The following is an 18,887-nucleotide window of genomic DNA, read 5'->3' as shown; positions in this document are numbered from 1 at the left end:
AAAATGCCTCAATTTCTATCTCTGTGGATCTTAATTCCAATGACATAAGATGCCTCTCCCGTATATTTCATATCAATGTTCCTAGAGAGAAATTGTTTCGCCTCATATAACATCCTTTTATCATTAGTTGCAAGCACAATGTCATCCATGTACAACACAAGGAAGCAAATACGACTCACACTAACCTTCTGGTATATATAATGATCCATGACATTTTCTTCAAAGCCGAATGAAGAGATAACATCATGAAGTTTCATATACCATTAGAGGGAGGCTTGCTTCAATCCATATATGGATTTATTAAGCTTACAAACTAAATTTTCTCCACCACTAGAGGTAAATCCTTCAGGTTGTTTCATATAAACCTTTTCCTCTAGATCACCATTTAGGAATGTTGTTTTCACATCCATTTGATGTAACTCAAAATCAAACTGAGCTACTAATGCCATGATCACACGGAGGGAATCTTTCTTAGATAACGGAGAAAATGTCTCGGTGTAATCGATTTCTTCCCTTTGAGTGAATCCTTTGGTGGCAAGTGTTGCTTTATGTCTTTCGATGTTGCCATTAGAGTCTCTTTTGGTTTTGAAGACCCATCTGCATCCGATGGCTTTTACACCATCAGGCAACTCGACAAGGTCCTAGTCTTTGTTTGATGCCATAGAATCCATATCGTCTTTCATAGCATCATGCCATAAATCGGATTCTTTAGAATTCATGGCTTGTGAGAATGTTTCAGGATCATTTTCGGCTTCTATATCGTAATCGGATTCTTGAAGATACACCATAAAGTCACTAGAAATAGCTGATTTTCTGACTCGTGTAGATCTTCTCAATGTTGTCTCATCAATATCATAAAGAACTTGCTGACCAACTGATTCATCATCAGGTTGTTCAACATTTTCTTGATGTTCTTCATTAACAACTAGATCTACATGATCATTTTCAACAGTTTGTAGAACTTCATTAGTTAATCATCTAATACGTGTTGGAACTTGAGAAGTGTGAAAGACAATCAATATATCACTCGATTCAGTAGGTTGATCTTTAGAGTGATTTTCAGAATGAGTATCTTGAAAATGATCACTCCCACTAACCAAGTCATTCTCGAGAAATTTCTCATTTCTCGATTCCACAATTCTAATGCTATGAGATGGACAATAGAATTTATATTATTTGAACTTTTCAGCATACAATGAAATACCCACTAATAGTCCTCGAATCTAGCTTCTTTTCTTGTGGATTATAAATTCTCACCTTAGACGGGCATCCCCAAACACGTATATGTTGCAAACTCAGCTTCTAACCCTTGAATAATTCAAAAGGTGTCCTTGAGACAGCCTTGGTTAGTACCCGGTTCAATATATACGCAACCGTTTTTAGTGCTTCAGTCCATAAAAACTGATGAAGTTTCACATTAATTCTCATACTCCTCACCATGTCCATTAATGTTTGATTTCTTCATTCTAAAACACCATTCTGGTCCGAAGAACCAGATATAGTGTATTGGGCAACAATCCCATTCTTTTGAAGAAACCTCGCAAATGGACCAGCAGCTTGTCCATTTTGTGTGTATCTGTCGTAGTACTCACCACCTCTATCAGATCTGACAATTTTGATTTGCTTTCCACATTGTTTCTCTGCTTTAGCCTTGAAAACTTTAAAGGCTTCTAAAGCTTCATCCTTAGAATGAAGTAAGTAGAGATACATGTACCATGAATAATCGTCAATAAAGGTGATGAAGTATCTCGAACCACTTGTATCCATGTCTGGACAACAAATGTCTGTATGGATAATTTCCAAAAGATTCAAACTTCTTTGTGCATCTTTTATGGACTTGTTAGTTTGCTTGCCTTTAATGCAATTAACACAAGTCTTGAAATCAGTGTAATCCAAGGTACTAAGTATCCCTTCATTCACTAATCTCTAAATTCTTTCAATTGAGATATGTCCCAATCGACGATTCCATAACATATATGAGTTATCATTCATAACACATCGCTTTAAACCAGCTGTGACATGCAGTGAATCAAAAGTAGTGTTATTTTTCAATTTAATCAAATAAAGACCATCATTTATTTCACCACAACCAGCAGTTCTAGATTCAAAATCTAAAAAAAAACTAGAATCCATGAAGTGAAACAAAAAACCCAAATATGATAGTCTCGATACAGAAAATAAATTTTTGGAAAAACTAGGAACATAAAAATTCTTTTTCAACATCAAAACAAAACCACTACTAAGCACTAAACTCCACGTCCCAGTGGCTTCCACAGGTGAACGCATCCGACTACCGGAGTAGATGAACTGTTCACTTCCCATTGGTTTCCTTAGGCTTTCCATACCCTGCAAGGTACTAGAAACATAGATTGTAGAACCAAAATCAATCCACCATGTGTTATAATTAATATTAACCATATTAGATTCATAACAGACAAATGCAGAAGGGATACCTTTCTTTTCAAGCTAGGTTTTGAACTTAATACAGTCTTTTTTCATATGTTCTTTCTTTTTACAGAAAAAACACGTAGACTCCTTCTTTATAACCCACTCAGCTAGCACATGTCCCTTTCCATTTGCATTATGCTTTCTCTTCTTGCCATGAACCGTCAGGTTCACTTTCTCACCTTCCTCCATCAATAGTCTTTTCTCTTCTTGAACACACATGGTCATTAATTCATTGATTGACCATTTATCTTTATGTGTGTTGTAGAATATCTTAAATAGACCGTATTGATGAGCTAAAGTGCACAAAATGTAATGGACAGGAAAAGACTCAGACATGGTCACCTCTAAGCTTCTCAGTTGCGCCGCAATGTCCCGCATACGCATTATGTGCTCGCGCACACCCCTCACACCCGTGAATCGCATGGTGGAGAACTGAATGATCAGTGTACTGGCAAGAGTCTTATCAGAATTGGCGAATTGTTCGTCAATAGCCTTCGAAAGCTCTCTGACATTATTATGTTGATCGACATATGCACGGATACCAGCAGAGAAAACTTCGTCTTTATGAGCATCATGGAAAGACAGTTAGATCTCTCCCCTCGCTCATAAAGATCCACCTCATCTGGGTCGCTGGTTTCAGTAATACCCGGCGGCTCGTCTTTCCGAATAGCATAATCAATGTCCATCCAGCCTAAATGAAGGAGAATCCTCTGCTTTCAGATTTTGTAATTATCACCAGTCGATTCAGTAATATCACACTTAATGTCAGAGAAATTCATAAGATTAAATGTTGCAAAATTAAATATACATGCTCATCAATAAACGAGACAATTAGATTGCATGTTCTACCAATGTAAACATGTTAAGATATAAATTTAAAGACATAAGACTTGTCTGTGGGCTAAAGTTTTACTCAATTAGACTCAAACAATACCTAACAATAAAACTACCAAATTGTGTTCCTTTTCTTAAATCCTGTGGGTAGATTAAAAAATAAAATTCAATATAAACATAACATGACTCCTGTAGGTAGATCTCATCATATTGTACATGATAATTACAATCGATGTCTATTAATATAATTTCAAATAAATTCACAAATAAATTTTAATTAAACGGGGATGCCTGTGGCTATTCCTAATTAATTAAAATTCCAAATAATCACAAAACGTCTTAAATATTAATTAACATTTAATTACATGTATCACCCGCAATAGGAAATCACATAAATATATTAATGACATAATGATACGTGCAGCATAAGAAAACTAAATTGACAACAATTAATAATTTAACAATTCACTCACATATAAATAAGCAGACTGAATTTATTAGTTCATTTATTTACTTTTCATGAAAACACAAAGAAAAATAATAAATAAATTAAAAGTGAAAACATGATTTGATTAGGAATGACTACTAGTATCTTTTACCATTATTAAAATATTCTAAACAAACCATCAATGAGTCAGGATCAGACTCCTAGTATTATAGTCTGACGCTTAATCAGAGACACGCATACATGCCATATTCATAAATATGCTTAATTAAAGGACACGATTTCTTATATCATCGATTGCCTCCGTAATTCAACATGAAATTTCACATATGGCATAAAAAATAAAAAATAAAAATCTAGATTTAAAAACTGCATCCAAACACTTCATCAACCTCAAATAATATCTTTCGACATTCAAATATTTTGCAGAGATTAATTTCATTAAAGAATTTTAAAAATAAAATTCAAAATTTTTCAAAAAAAAGAATGAAGTTTTCTCAAATCGCAGGATCAATCAAGAAAATATGGCAAAATAATTGTTAAAAATAAGAAACAAAAATATTTCCAAATAAGAAATTAAAGCGAATCTTGATCAAGAATCTGACGAGGAGAAAATTCAAAGTAAGGCAGAGGCAAAAATGGCTCTGATACAAAATGTTAGAAATAATTCTCAAATCAAATATGTTAGCGGAAGCGAATAACCAAATTTAAACAAATCTCCAGCCATTGCTAAAATTTAAATTTGTTCTCGAGATTTTCTTCTTCAAGCAAACAGTAGATTGGAACCTTGGGAAGATGTTGCCAAACCTTGAAATCCTAGGATGATATTGTCAAACCATAGAACCCTACGATGATATTGCCAAACCCTGGAACCCTAGGAAGATGCTGTCAAACCTTTTCTCTCAAATAACGATGGTGTATTCTAATTTTCTGAAAGTAGGTTTAGTAACATTTATGTAGTAGTATTTATAATTAAAAAGAAAAACTGTTCATCATGATTTTTCTGTCATTTCTTACGTATATTTTGAATGTGATGGACTTAATAGAATAAAAGTGGGCCACAATTTAGAGTTAGTTTAATTATATAAGATAATTCAAAAATAATAAAAATTTAAATGTGATTAATTAATTGATTAAACTAATGTCTTTGTTTCATTCACTTTCTATAGATGTTATGCTGAATTTTCTAATTCAGATAATTGAATTTAGGGGTATTTGGAAAAGAATTTTTTTTGAAGAGCTTAGCTTATCGAACAACTTTTAGCTGTTTGATCAGTCAGAAATCTAATTTGCGTATTTGGAAAATTAGCTTTTTGAAAACTAATTTCTTGAATTTATCCAATATTTTAAAGAGCCTTTTCACTTTAATTTTGGAGTATTCATTAATTATTTATAAATTAATTTATTAAATTATAATTTTATTTTTAAAATTTAAAAATAATTACTATGATGAATTATTATATATAAATTCATAAAAATTAAGTCAAATAAAAAGGATAAATACTATTAATTTATTTATATATTTTTTATTATATAACTTTTACATTAAAATTAATAAAAAATAATCAACATAATAATAAAATATATGCGAAAGATGTATTATTTTATATTGTACATCATTTTAATAAAATATTACTCTTTTCGTCCCATGTAATATGGGTTAATTACTGTAGACACGAGAATTTAGGTAAAGTATAATTAGTAAATAGTTTAATTAAAATTAAGAAAATTATAAAATTAAAATTTAAAATGCGATTAAAGTGCATAATTATATTTCCAAAAATAGAAAAGACAAGTTATGTGGGACGGACGAAAATAGAAAATAGGGACAAATTATGTGGGACGGAGGGAGTATTATTGTTTTTTAATTAAAATATTTTTTCAAATCTAAAAAATAAAAATAAATATCTTATAATATTTTTATAATTTGTAATATATCAAAAATTTAAAACAAAAATGAACAAAATTAAATATTTTTAAAAATAACATATCAATGTCATTAATTGTCATTTTACATATAAACAACTAATGTCAAATGGTTGTTTTACCAAATATTTTAATACAAACAACTTATTGAATCAGCTATGACCTTTTGAGCGGTCAATCAAATATTTCATCTATTCCTTTATCACAATTTAATGTAATATAGGGGAAGAGATTGTCTCCACAGGGATTGTATGATTCACTCTTTCGCGTTCTAATGCAGTAAATAAAAGGGGAGAATTTTCTTTTATTATCTAATGAAGACAAAATAATAAAACAATTAAAATAAAAGGGGAGAACTAGCTATCAAAGGGATGTCTGGCCTAAGGGATGATGCAATTATGACACTTGTGTTTTATCATTGATTCAATAAAGTTAGTTCTTATTAAAATATCAATAAATTCGTTATAGTTATCAACACAACCATTTTTTCCTTACAATGTAGATAATTAAGGTACGATTGTTAACTACCCCTAATTAACCTAATAAACCTAGGTGCACCCATAAGAAATATTGTCTAATCGCATTCTAATATAGAAAAACTCAATTCAAAACAATGACTATCTAAGATGAGCAATTATATTTGATTTTCTAACCTCCGGGAAGGGACTATTCAACCCGGTTGTCACATATTCAAGTGCGAATATAATTACGGATATCCTACCTGAAATGACTATAGTTTATCAGACTAATTTAAATATCGGTACCAAAATATTCAATCAATCTAACAATCACAAAGTTATTATCAGAATTAGACAAATATTGATAATCAAAAAGAAATTTTATAAAGAAAGTCAAGAATCTCCAAAACATAAGAACCAAAACATTATCATCCCTTAAACCAAAAAAAAATATTTATTCCATAATCAAATAGCAAAGAACAATAAGGAAAGATAAAATCATAGTTGGAGGGGAAATCTTCTCTATCGATTTGCTCATGCTCGATCTATGAATTTGTTCATCTCCTGCTTCTGTGCGTATCTTCTTATCGCCGTTCTTTTTTCCTCGTGTGACTCCCCTCATTTTTATTTAATTTTTGCCCTCCTTATTTTGTAGCTGTACTTTTGGACCTTTAATTAAATTCTCATGTCAATATGAAGGAGTTAGTCATGGCCATGACTAACTCGGGGGTGCAAATCTGAATTTTTCTTTACTTTTTCTTCCAATTAAACCAAATTTGCTTTTCCTCTCATGCGTGTCGGAAATAAACAATACGCACAGAAATTAGGTAGAATGCAATCAAAATCAATCAAATATCGTTTATGATATGAACATAAAATGCATACGATTTCTAGCTATCAATTCTCCCCATACTTAGATCATGCTTGCCCTCAAGCATAGATTCAAAATTAGCCAAAGAAATTGTAGGCGATTCAATATGATAGGAGAATCCAACACAACCAATTCAATCCGAAATTCACCACGTCAAGCCAAATCGACCTCCCAAGATAAAGTGTATACACAGATGCTCTTTGAAGAAATAAACGTATAATTGGTTCAACACTCAGGTAGTGCAACAAAAGATTATCCTATAGGTTTGAGTAAAAATCAAATCTCCCTTACTTAAAATATTCGAATCTAACATAAGAATCAAAGGGACTTTCAATAAGGGTTGTAGCGGGGCTTATGGTCATGGGTAGGGAAAATGATATACAAAGGCTAAAATATATCACAAGAGAACACAATAAGAACATAATTGCTAGCACATGAAAAACAAATCGGCAAAACAATGAAACTCTTACTTTATTCACTACCAAACTTCAATAATGTAATTATATAATAATACTTCATCAAGATGATTATTTTTCTCTTTTCCTCTTTTTGTTTTGTTTTTGTTTTCTATTTTTTTTTTATTTTTTTGGCTTTATATAAACATACCTTTACTACCCATAATCATTCCTGCATACTATGATTTATTCGTAGCCAAATTTTGTTTCTAACTAGTGCCAAAGAAATAAAATGCATCACAACATGAACTTAAAGTAATTCTTCATAACATAGGGTTCAAATCGGAGAAGGCTTAATCAAAACAAGGGTGTGAGGCTAAAAAACGGTTTATTATAGAAGAAAAATAGGCTAAAAAGACTCAAATGAGCTAACTATGGAAAAATTATTGTGCTAGGTGATAACGAAAGATTTAATTGGGTTACCTAATGCCCTTATCATTTCCAAAATGCAAGACTCGATTGTTGCAAGTTCAAAATGCATAATCACTCAAGTTCTAAGTCCTCTAATTGAGCACTACAAATCACACATGAAAGAAATTTCCAAAAGCTTGAATATATGCAATTTATTTCTAATGTACCTTTTGGAACATAGGCTCAAATCTCACAGGGTTCAAATGTCGACTTGACTCAACATATCACCAATCAAATGTCATTAGTTATGCTAGACAAACCTATCACACAAATCACATTTGATTCACTTCAGACTAATCACAAAAACAGGCAAAAGGGCAGCAAATCAGGCATAAAAAATAGCACGAAATAAAAATTTTGCCCAAAAATTTGCATAACTCTTCCCACACCTAAAGTATGCATTGTCCATAATGTAGAGAAAGAAAAATTAAAATAGAAGGAAGAGAACGGGAGTATAATGCTTCTCTAGTTTGAGGAGCCGAAGTCAATCGGTGCGGAGAATGAGTGACTGGATCATTTAGCTTTAGCTCGGAGAAGGTTGTAGTCACTTCAGCGCGAAACGTGGCATTCTCAGCTCGAAGGGCTGCTATTTCAGTTTGTGGGTGTCCGAGTGCAGCTCGCAAGTGATCAAATCCTCTGGAAGTCATGAGGGGAAGATGCGGGTGGGTCGGGATCAGAGGCAGGCAGTGTGATAGGGGGTTTGAGTCATGGTCATGACTTAACACTATCTCTTACTCTGGAAATTGGATGGGTAAAGAAAGGTTGGGTTTTAAAAAAAAAAACAAAATAGAATAGGAGGTGCCAATTAGTCATGATCATGACTAAAAGTCACATCTTGGCCTAATTTTTTTTTTTGGGTAAGAAAGTCGATCGCGCCTTCACCAAGAGCCAGTAATAATTTTCCAAAAGACCTACACCAAACCAAAAAAAATCATCAAATGTAGCATTAGCATTAAAACAATAAAAGAAAAAAAAATGATTAAAATTAAAGAAAAAAATTAAATGGTTTGGGTTGTCTCCCAAAAAATGGTTTTTTTTATAGTCTTTGAGCTAGACTTCATCATTCTTAGTTCTCAACTTCAACATCAGCGAGAGACACCAACTCTATATATTCAAGTGGGAATCCCTGGTAATATGACTTAAGACGATGTCCATTGACCACAAACTTTTTCTTCATCCTTAAACTCTCAATCTCCACTGCACCATAAGGAAAACGTTTAGTAACGATAAATGGTCCTATCAACCTAGAGCGCAGTTTTCAAAGGAAAAGCTTGAGATGAGAATGATATAACAAGGCTTTCTGCCCAATTTCAAAATTTTTTTTGGAGATGTGATGATCATGAAATGCTTTTGTCTTTTCCTTGTAGAGTATCGCATTCTCGTACGCCTCTTGTCGAATATCCTATAGCTCTTGAATTTGCATTTTTCAATGGACTCCGGCTTCTTGAAGATTCATATCGCACTTTTTCACTGTCCAAAATGCCTTGTGTTGAATTTCCACAGGTAAATGGTAAGGCTTTCCATACACCAATTGAAATGGTGACATCCTTATTGGTGTCTTGTATGTTGTTCGGTATGCCGAAAGAGCATCATCGAGTCTCAAGCTCCAATATTCTCTATTCGGTTAAACTGTTTTCTCCAAGATAAACTTAACTTCATGATCGGAGATTTCCGCTTGCCCATTCGTTTGAGGATGGTACGAAGTTGACACTTTGTGAAGAATGCCATATTTCCGAAAGAGTGCAGCCAGGGTTTTGTTACAAAAGTGAGTTCCTCTGTCACTCACAATTTCTTTTGGCATTCCAAATCGAGAGAATATATAGGACTTAATGAATTATATAGCCACCTTAGAATCATTAGTTCGGGTGGCTCTTGCTTTCACCCATTTCGAAACATAATCAACGGACGAAACAAAGGAAAAGGTCCTATAAAATCTATACCCCAAACATCAAATATTTCAACAAACATCATAGGCGATTGAGGCATTTGATTACGGGAAGAAAGGTTACTTGTTCGTTGACATCTATCGTAAGACTTACATTAGGTGTCTTTTCATTATTAATGAAAAGAAACTGATGCTGATCTTTTGTATAGATCCTGTAAAGAAATTGATGTTCATTCAATCTTGCGACATTAGGTGTCTTTTCGTTATTAATATTTTTATTTTTAAACTTATGGTTTGAATTATACTGTTCATGTTATTTTCATTTGTCAATGTGAGAAAATTGGCGATAGCCAAAAAAAAAAAAAAAAGGCATTTCCTAGACATTATGCTCAGGTTTTGCTAGCTCTGTGATAGCCATCAAGATCAGGGATTCAGTAATAGCATAGGCTCAACTTGTTGTTTCATCAGTGCATCTTCAAGAAATTAAGAGGAATGAGGATTGTGTTGTTAAGAAGGGATCCGGGCATCCAACCTAAAACCAATTGGTAATAGGTGGAGTGGCCCTTCACCCTTATATAGTAGGATAGTTCCCACACATTTAGCAATGTGGGACAATATTCAACACTCCCCCCTCGAGATAATAATGTCGAAAATCCATACAGGATCCAAACCCAATACGGGCACCATAGCTTTGATACCATGTTAAGAAGGGATCAGGGCATCCAACCTAAAACCAATTGGTGCTAGGTAGAGTGCCATTCACCTTATATAGTAGGAGAGTTCCTACACATTTAGCAATGTGGGACAATATTCAACATATGTTACTTTGAATTGAGTTTTCGGATTCACGAAGTGTTAAAATATATTTAGAAGCCATATATTATATTTATGGTAGTTATCTTATTTAAGAGATTTATAGGATTATAAATATATGTACGTATTGATTGAAATAGAGAATTTCAGTTTCATATTTTAACAATAAGGTCAAGGAGTGCAGTAGGAGGCGGTAGATTAAGGTATTTTACTTTGTTTCTTCCGTTGCTGTTGAGTTGTTGGACATTATGCCTGACTAAATTCAATATCGAAAAATACTAAATTAAATTTCTATTTTGAAATTTGAACACTTTTAGTGCTCATTTAAATGGATTATGATGCTTTAGTTGACTGTTATTAGAAAGCATGTACTCTCTTGGGGCGTGAGTTTGTTTTCTACTTCAACTTTAATTTGACATTCGTATCGTAGTCCTTTTGTTGTTTTGTTAACCCGAAACATAAAGAAATTAACATATATAGTTTTAAGACTCTAGAATGGGGCTAAGGCGCATTCTTGGATTTTCCGATGGAGAATTGATGATGTGAGATGGAAAGCCTTGCTCTCGATTGATAAGGCAAATTGTTGGCGTTTGTTTTGGTGGGAGAAGCATTCGGTTTTTATTTGAAACAGCCATTCAGTTGTTTCTGCTTGTACAAAAATAGTATAAGAACTTTCTAGTCGATTCATTTCTACCAACTTGATGTCATTTTAACTTTTTCAATTTTTATTAACATTATAATGTGATTGTGAGAAGAAAAAAAATGAATGGAAACACTATTTAAGATAAAATATTTTATTTTTTTATATAATATATTTATAAGTAAAAATATTACTCCCTCCGTCTCTTAACAATCTATCCATTTTTCCATTTTGGTCCGTCCCATAACAAAGTATCCGTTTCCTTTTTTAGTAATTGTACTATCTACCTAACATTACAAATACCCTTTTAATTTACAATATATTACTCAAATGTCATTACTTTTATATCATACAATACTAATAGGGTTAATTTAGTCTTTTTACCTTTATTTCTACTTTATCCCAATATAATACTAATATTTCTAAAACTCAATGCAAAAAGCAAATTGATAGATAGATTGGGGACGGAGGGAGTATATATTATTATAAATTAGATCCGTCACTGCCCACAGTCGTTACCTGAGAGTGCGCACCGGATAAACCCCCGACCGAACCTAATGTCCTGCAAACTAGGCTCGACAAGACAAGTCACACTAGGCGAACTATGTTTGACAGGTTCAACCGGTTACCTTCTTTGCCGAATTTACAAATATTATTAACAATTTGTTCTTATAAAGATATGCATTTAGTACAAATTATTATTATGTCACATTGGCCTTTACAAATGTTGGATCCCATGAAATATTGTTTTTTACCCATTGATTATGTATAGAATACAACTTTACAATGATCATTGTATTATTAATACTTTTTGGGTATGTTTCTCCAAGCCTGGTTTGGGCAAAATTACTATGCAATTACTGTGCATAGTGATTTGGGCGCCAAATCCGGGCACCTTCAAACCGCTGCAGTATAGCAGAAAAGACTTGCAGTAGAAAAACTGCACTTTATTTTTTATTTTTTATTTTTTAAATTTAAAATATAAATATAATTCGAATATTTTATTTTATTTAATATTTATAATTATTATAAGTTAAAAAAAATATGTAAAATATATCTCATTTTGTAGAAAATAAAATTTTTATAATACAAATATATAAAAATTTAAATATATATGTTGGGTATAATATAAATTCACATAATATAAATTTTATCAATTAAATTTAATACACATTTATATTATTTTATTCATGGTCCATCGTATCAATACCCATCAAAACTCCCCAAACCCCAACCAAACCCAAACATAAAAAGAAACAACGAAATTCAAATTCATCCCAAAATTCAAATAAAAACCAAACCCAAACCCAAATTTTCCCCGACCTCCATAAAAAAACACACCCTTTGTTTTTCTTTTTGTTGTTATTTATTTATTAGTGAGATGAGGTTAAATAATAGCATCAATTACTGTCTGAGTCTTCCATAAACAATACATGATAGCATTAATTTGGTTACAACAACACAATTTTTGCAACAATACGATTTAAAATCAAGTAATTTTAATTCTTTATATTTAATATTCCCCCCGTCCCCGATACCATGTTCACGTTGTCGTTTCTGTCTGTCTCACGTACCATGTCACTTTCCTTTTTTGGAAAATGATTACACACTTTAATCTCATTTTAAATTTTTAATTTTTTTAAAAAATTTTAATTAAACTAATTAGTTATCTTAATCTTAATTTATAATTATTTATATTATAGGATAATTATTTTTACTAATACATTCTTAATCATCTACTAATTACATCCCTCCTAAAATACCGTGTCTACAGTGTAGCAGACAAGTATCTGGGACGGAGGGAGTACATTATTGTCATTGTTCTTGTAAAATTAAATTGGAGTCAGATGTTGGTATGGTTCAATCTCATTCTTGTATCTAATTTATCTGAATCCATCTCATTTTAGTCTATTTTTGTAAATTTTACATTCTTCATTGACCATTCTTAATATTGAAAGGCTCTTTTTGTAACTAATATGAACTAGGATATTTTGTGATTAAATTGGGATATTTGCAAAATATTAATAAATTTGTGGGGTGTTCTTATTTATTTGTCGATATCTTGATTGTGTATTGTAAATTTCTTCTTGGAGTTTTATCAATATTTCCACTAGTTTCACAATACAAATTGCAGTTTTATCATCTATTTATTGGTTCAATTATTATTATTAGCGTATTAATTAATAACAAAATATTAAAAAATTTAAATATAATTATATTTTGGCCGCGCTGCAAATTAAATATGATATTTTATGGCGCGGTGCAGAAGGTGTGCCAATATATTTAAATTTAATTTTAATTTATTGTGGCCCAGATTTGGACGCAACATATGTATTATTATTTTTTAATTTTTGATGTCGTTTTCGATGCCAAAATATTAATTTATATATTTTAATTTTAATGTTTGGTATATTTTATTAATTTTTGCAATTTTAATTTTGAGGCCGTTTTTTATGACAACATATTTTATTAATTTTATTTTTATTTTAGTTTTTGGCACTATTTTTGCGGCCAGCACATTTTATCATTTACTTTTATTTCAGTTTTTGGCACTATTTTCGGGCCAAAATATTTATTTATTTCCTGGTGGTGCCGGCTTCGGTGACTCAACATTATTTATAGCTTAATTATGGCACGGATGATGGCGCCATAAATATTTAGTTTTGGTGCGGGCAACTGAGACTAAAATATTGGCACTGTACATCGGCCACGGATCAGATTCGCGACACGAGCAGCACCATTCGAGCATAAATGTTGTGGTTTTGGTGCCATTTCTTCCGCACCAAATGTTTGTTTTTCTGTAGTGTTAAGTGTCTCAATAAATTAATTTTAGATATTTTTTTTTTCCAATTTCACAAATAGGATACTAAGTGTTAGGAAGGCTTTACTTTTGTCTTTCGGTGCCAGAAATGTCAAGTGGCGGTCAGATGCGCAAATGTGGGATCACCATTGCAAACATGTACATGGCCAAAATAAATGTGTATGACGAGGTTCTGGCATCTGATGTGGCACTTGATTAATTTTTTTTTTTTTTTTTTAAAAAAAACTAAGATACTTCTTTTTATTTCAATTTGGTCCGATTGGACCAAATTAAAATAAACACAAAATCACATAGAATATCGAATAGCATCGATCGATCAATTCAATCCACGGAAAATGTCACGTGCCGGTCACGTGCGCAGACGTGGAATCACCGTTGCACGCGTGTAGATGGCCGGCCCAGACATGTACGACGACGTCTGATGTGGCACTTGTTTAAAATTTATTTTTTTTAAACAAAAAAACTCAAATACTTTTTTTATTTCAGTTTGGTCTAAACACAAAATCACATAGAATATCGAATACCCTCGATCGATCGATTGATTCAATCCAACCCCAATCTCATCGTTCGAGCATGTTGGTTGCCTTCGTCGCCTTCGCTGACGACACACGATTCATTTCGTCGATTCTGCATGGCATCCTCAAGGCACGCCAGAGCACACACGTGAATTTTTTTTTTCAATTTTTCTTTTGGTATTGTCCAAATATAGGAAAAATGATATATTTTTATATTAATGTGTCCGATAGGTGACGCTTATCTAGTGGACACGAGTGTTTCGGCATACCATGCGGGTGGCATGTGCGCATCTCCGGCGCCAGAGGACCAATTGTGCCAAAAAAATATTACTTACGAGACAATTTTTATACAGACTCCAGTTACGAGACTGAAATAATGAGGTCCGTTACTAAAAAATAATTTTTCAAAAAACTTAATATTTCACGTGTCCACCATGTGTAAAAAAAATTCATTTACGGAAGCTAATACAGACTCCAATTATAGTACTATCAATTATGAGATTAAAAAATGGGTGTGTTTACTTGTAAGATTTTGGTTTTTGGTTTTGGTTAGAAATTTTGGGGAAAAATAATGAAATTTTCTTGTTGATCATCAAAATAAGGAGCCTATACAAACAATACAAAATAGACCCGATAGACTCAAATCTAACTAATCTAATATATGAATAAGATCAAATCTAGGTATAAATCTACTAGATCTAAAACTGAATAATTAAAATATCTCAACATTCCCCCTCAAACTCAAGTGGTATAACATAAACCAATTTGAGTTTGATAAGAAAGTTTAATATAGACGCAAAAAAAATGCAAATAAAAATAACAGTTGACTCTCCACTGAAGCCGAAAAAGACATGACTCCACCAGAGCCGAAAACGACATGACTCCACCTGAGCCGAAAACGACATGACTCACCAGAGCCGAAAACAAGATGACTCCACCGGAGTCGAAAATGAGATGACTCCACCAAAGCTGAAAACCACTTGACTCTACCGGAGCCGAAAACGAGATGGCCGAAAATGAGATGACTCCACTGGAGCAAAAAATGACATAACTCCACCGAAGCCGAAAAAGAAATGACTCCACCGGAGTCGAAAACCACATGACTCCACCGGAGTCGAAAACGAGATGACTCCACCGGAGCAAAAAACGACATGACTCCACTGGAGTCGAAAACGACGGGAGTACACTCCACAAGGTCGGAAATAACAGGACTCTCATTACAATCAGCAACATAGCTCTAGAGAAACGAAGCAGACGAATCGCAGAAGCACAGACATGATTTCAATCATAGATAAACTCAAAACTCAAGAAAAAATAAAAGTTAAAATAGAAATATATAGTACAAAATTATACAAGTAAACACGCTATAGTTTACTTTTTTTTCTAAAAAAAAGTTGTTTAATAACAATTTTATTTATTCTTTTGATATGTATATATATATATTTATCAATATATAACTAAAAAAAATACATTATTCAACACTCTTGCGTGACACAAGTGGGGACTAATTATATAATAAAAGAGCACTAAAATGACAGATGTGTTTTATATATCTAGGGTACAAAACCCGTGGTTCCATATTTTATTTATTTGTTTTACTATATCATCTTCTACTCATTTTCTAATATTATATTTAATATTTTTTAATATAAAACATATCCTAATCACCTAGGGTGTATTTTTCAAAAAAACAAACAATATATTTTTTCTAAAAATTAATATCACATTATCAGTTATTATTTTTATATTATTTACATAAAATTTTATATATTATATAAAAAAAATATTTCTTTCAAATATTTTAACAAAACAAACACACCACTATTAATGTCAAAATTTTCTAAATGTTTACATATATAAAAAATATATTATTTCATATCCAATTAGTTAATATATATACTACAAATAATATAAATATTAAAATTATATTACATTATACTCATTAATAATATAATATTATTTATATATATACGGTACTCTGTCTATTGAGATGAGACTGACGAAATAAAGAATTAAGATGCGTTGACTTTATATAGTAGATTTTATTATTTAATCTTTTTAATTATTCTCTCCATCTCCTAAAAATTAATAACACTTCTATTGTAACTTATTTTGGTTAATATTACAAAAGAAGTGTTACTAATTTTGACTGACGGAAAAAGTATTTATATATGGATAAAACTATCATGTCCAATACTATTTTTTATACAAATAAATAGGAATGAGATTGCAGGGTATTAGGTTGAATCGGAGTTTATCCGGTGCTCATTTTCGAATAACGGCTGCAGATTCCCAGATTCTCCCGTAAAAAAAAATAAATAAATAAATAGGGATGGGATCCCCACTATAAAATTTTACCCAGTTCAGGGAGATGCATTTTCTGTGTATGTATAAAACGTGATTTTATATATTTTGTGTGTGGCACTGTATAATACTTAAATTTAGATCGAGATCCATCTAACGGGAGGGATATCTAGAAAATATTGTACTATTATAACACAAAAACAAAAAATAAAAAAAGAAAGTGAACAGATTTATTGCCACGACCATCTGAGATCGCAAACTGTTATATATTAGGCGTATATATTATAAACAAGCAGCGAGTCAACATCATCAAGAAAATAAAACTTGATGGCTATGGTTTTTACCTGTGGTTGGATCCTTCTTCTCCGTAGTAATCCAAAAACCCATTTTCCACTATGTAGGAATGAAAAGTGTACAGGGTTGCTGCTGCAACTCTCAACGATAAATTTAATAGACAAAAAAAACTGAATATAGATATTACTGCATCTTATTGCATCTTATTACATCTCTTTCTATTACAATTTATAGTGTCATGTAGAAAGATCTAGGACACTTAATTATATTTGGGATTCTTGGATATGTGTTTGATGTCGGTTGGTTTGATATTAGGGTAAACTGAGTCTGAATCGTTATTTCCGTAATAAATCGATGTTCTTTAAATTTTGTTTGATATTGATTTGATTTCGAAAGAATATAGCTTATTCGATCTTGACATTAGAAATAATAAGTGGTATCAGAGCTTTTAGGTGGCTAACTCACTGTTTCTTTCGAAATTGAGAAATCTCGGTTTGTCTTCTGTTTTTGGATGAAACTTGAAACTGTAATTTGTTTTCTATTTTGGATAAAACTTGAAACCATTGGTTTGTTCTCTGTTTTGTTAAAGAATTGAAACCGTGATTGAATGATGTCACTGTTTTTCCCAAAACTTGAAAACTGAGTTTGTTCTCTGTTTTGTTAAAAGCATTGAAATTGTTTTTCACTAATTTTTAACCTAGGTTGTTTGTTCTCTGTTTGTGCAAAACCTTGAACTGTTCGGTGTTAAATTGCAATTCGATTTAGTTTCTGGAAAATTGGTTATAGAGTTTCCATAGAACTTTCTTGAAACCAAGTGTGGAACCTGCTACTGTGGCCTGTTTTTTAAACTGTGAGGATTATAGTTGGATTGAAGTTTCAATTAGTTCATTTTCTTTAGGTTTGAAGTACAATCCGAAAATTAGGTGATTGTTACTTGTAATTTCAGAACTTGAATTGCTATAATCGAATCCACATAGGTCTTTGTTTCTTGCTGGTTTGCACTGCTGAGTTGCATGGTTACATATTGCATCATCCAAACAATACTAATTCGTGTATTGAGTACGCAGTTTGAGAGGTGAAACAAGTTGGCAACAAAAGAGATCCTAAAAGACCGTCAAAGAATTGTTGTGGAACTTGGAGTCAGTAAAATTTCATTTGTTTAAATTCTGAAATTTTATGAGCAGTGACTGTTTGGTATGTTTCTTGCCTAACTGTCAAATCTATTTTGATTAAGCATTGTTTGTGAAAATAGATTGTAGATCAGTTCCAACTTCACCTTATTTCTGTTGGTTTGTGTTTGGTTGGTTTTAGACTTAAAGGTTTTTCCAAATACTTTGAAACTTTGTTAAAATCTTTTAAGAATTGTAAAACAACAGTTGTTCGGTTTTGAAATTGTTTGGAACTGCCATTGTTTTGACAGGATTTGAGCAAAACCATAGCTTTTGTTTGAGAATTGTTAAAATCAAAACTGTTTTTCTTTAAAATCAGTTAAGCTGAGTTGCTGTAGTTTCTCTTTGTGTTTGTACCATTCTTTCTTATGTTTTATATCCCGTAAGTATATTAAGTGGTCTGTTTTTTCATTGGCTAACCCCTCATCTCAAAAGAGAAAGAGGTTTTCTGTATTTTTCATTGTTGTTTCTTTTAGGAAAAATTGTTGTTGTGCTTCGAGGGTAAATTCTAAATCCCCTTGCCTGTTGTGTGCAGTTTAATTTGTTTTTTTTTTTCGGTTTTGATTGGGTTTGTTTTTAAACAAACTGTCTTTTTTAA

Source organism: Andrographis paniculata, unplaced genomic scaffold, assembly GCF_009805555.1.
Source record: "Andrographis paniculata isolate CXL003 unplaced genomic scaffold, ASM980555v1 Contig80END, whole genome shotgun sequence".
NCBI lineage: Eukaryota > Viridiplantae > Streptophyta > Magnoliopsida > Lamiales > Acanthaceae > Andrographis > Andrographis paniculata.
The sequence above is the reverse complement of the archived record's forward strand: the minus strand, read 5'-3'. Positions refer to the sequence as shown.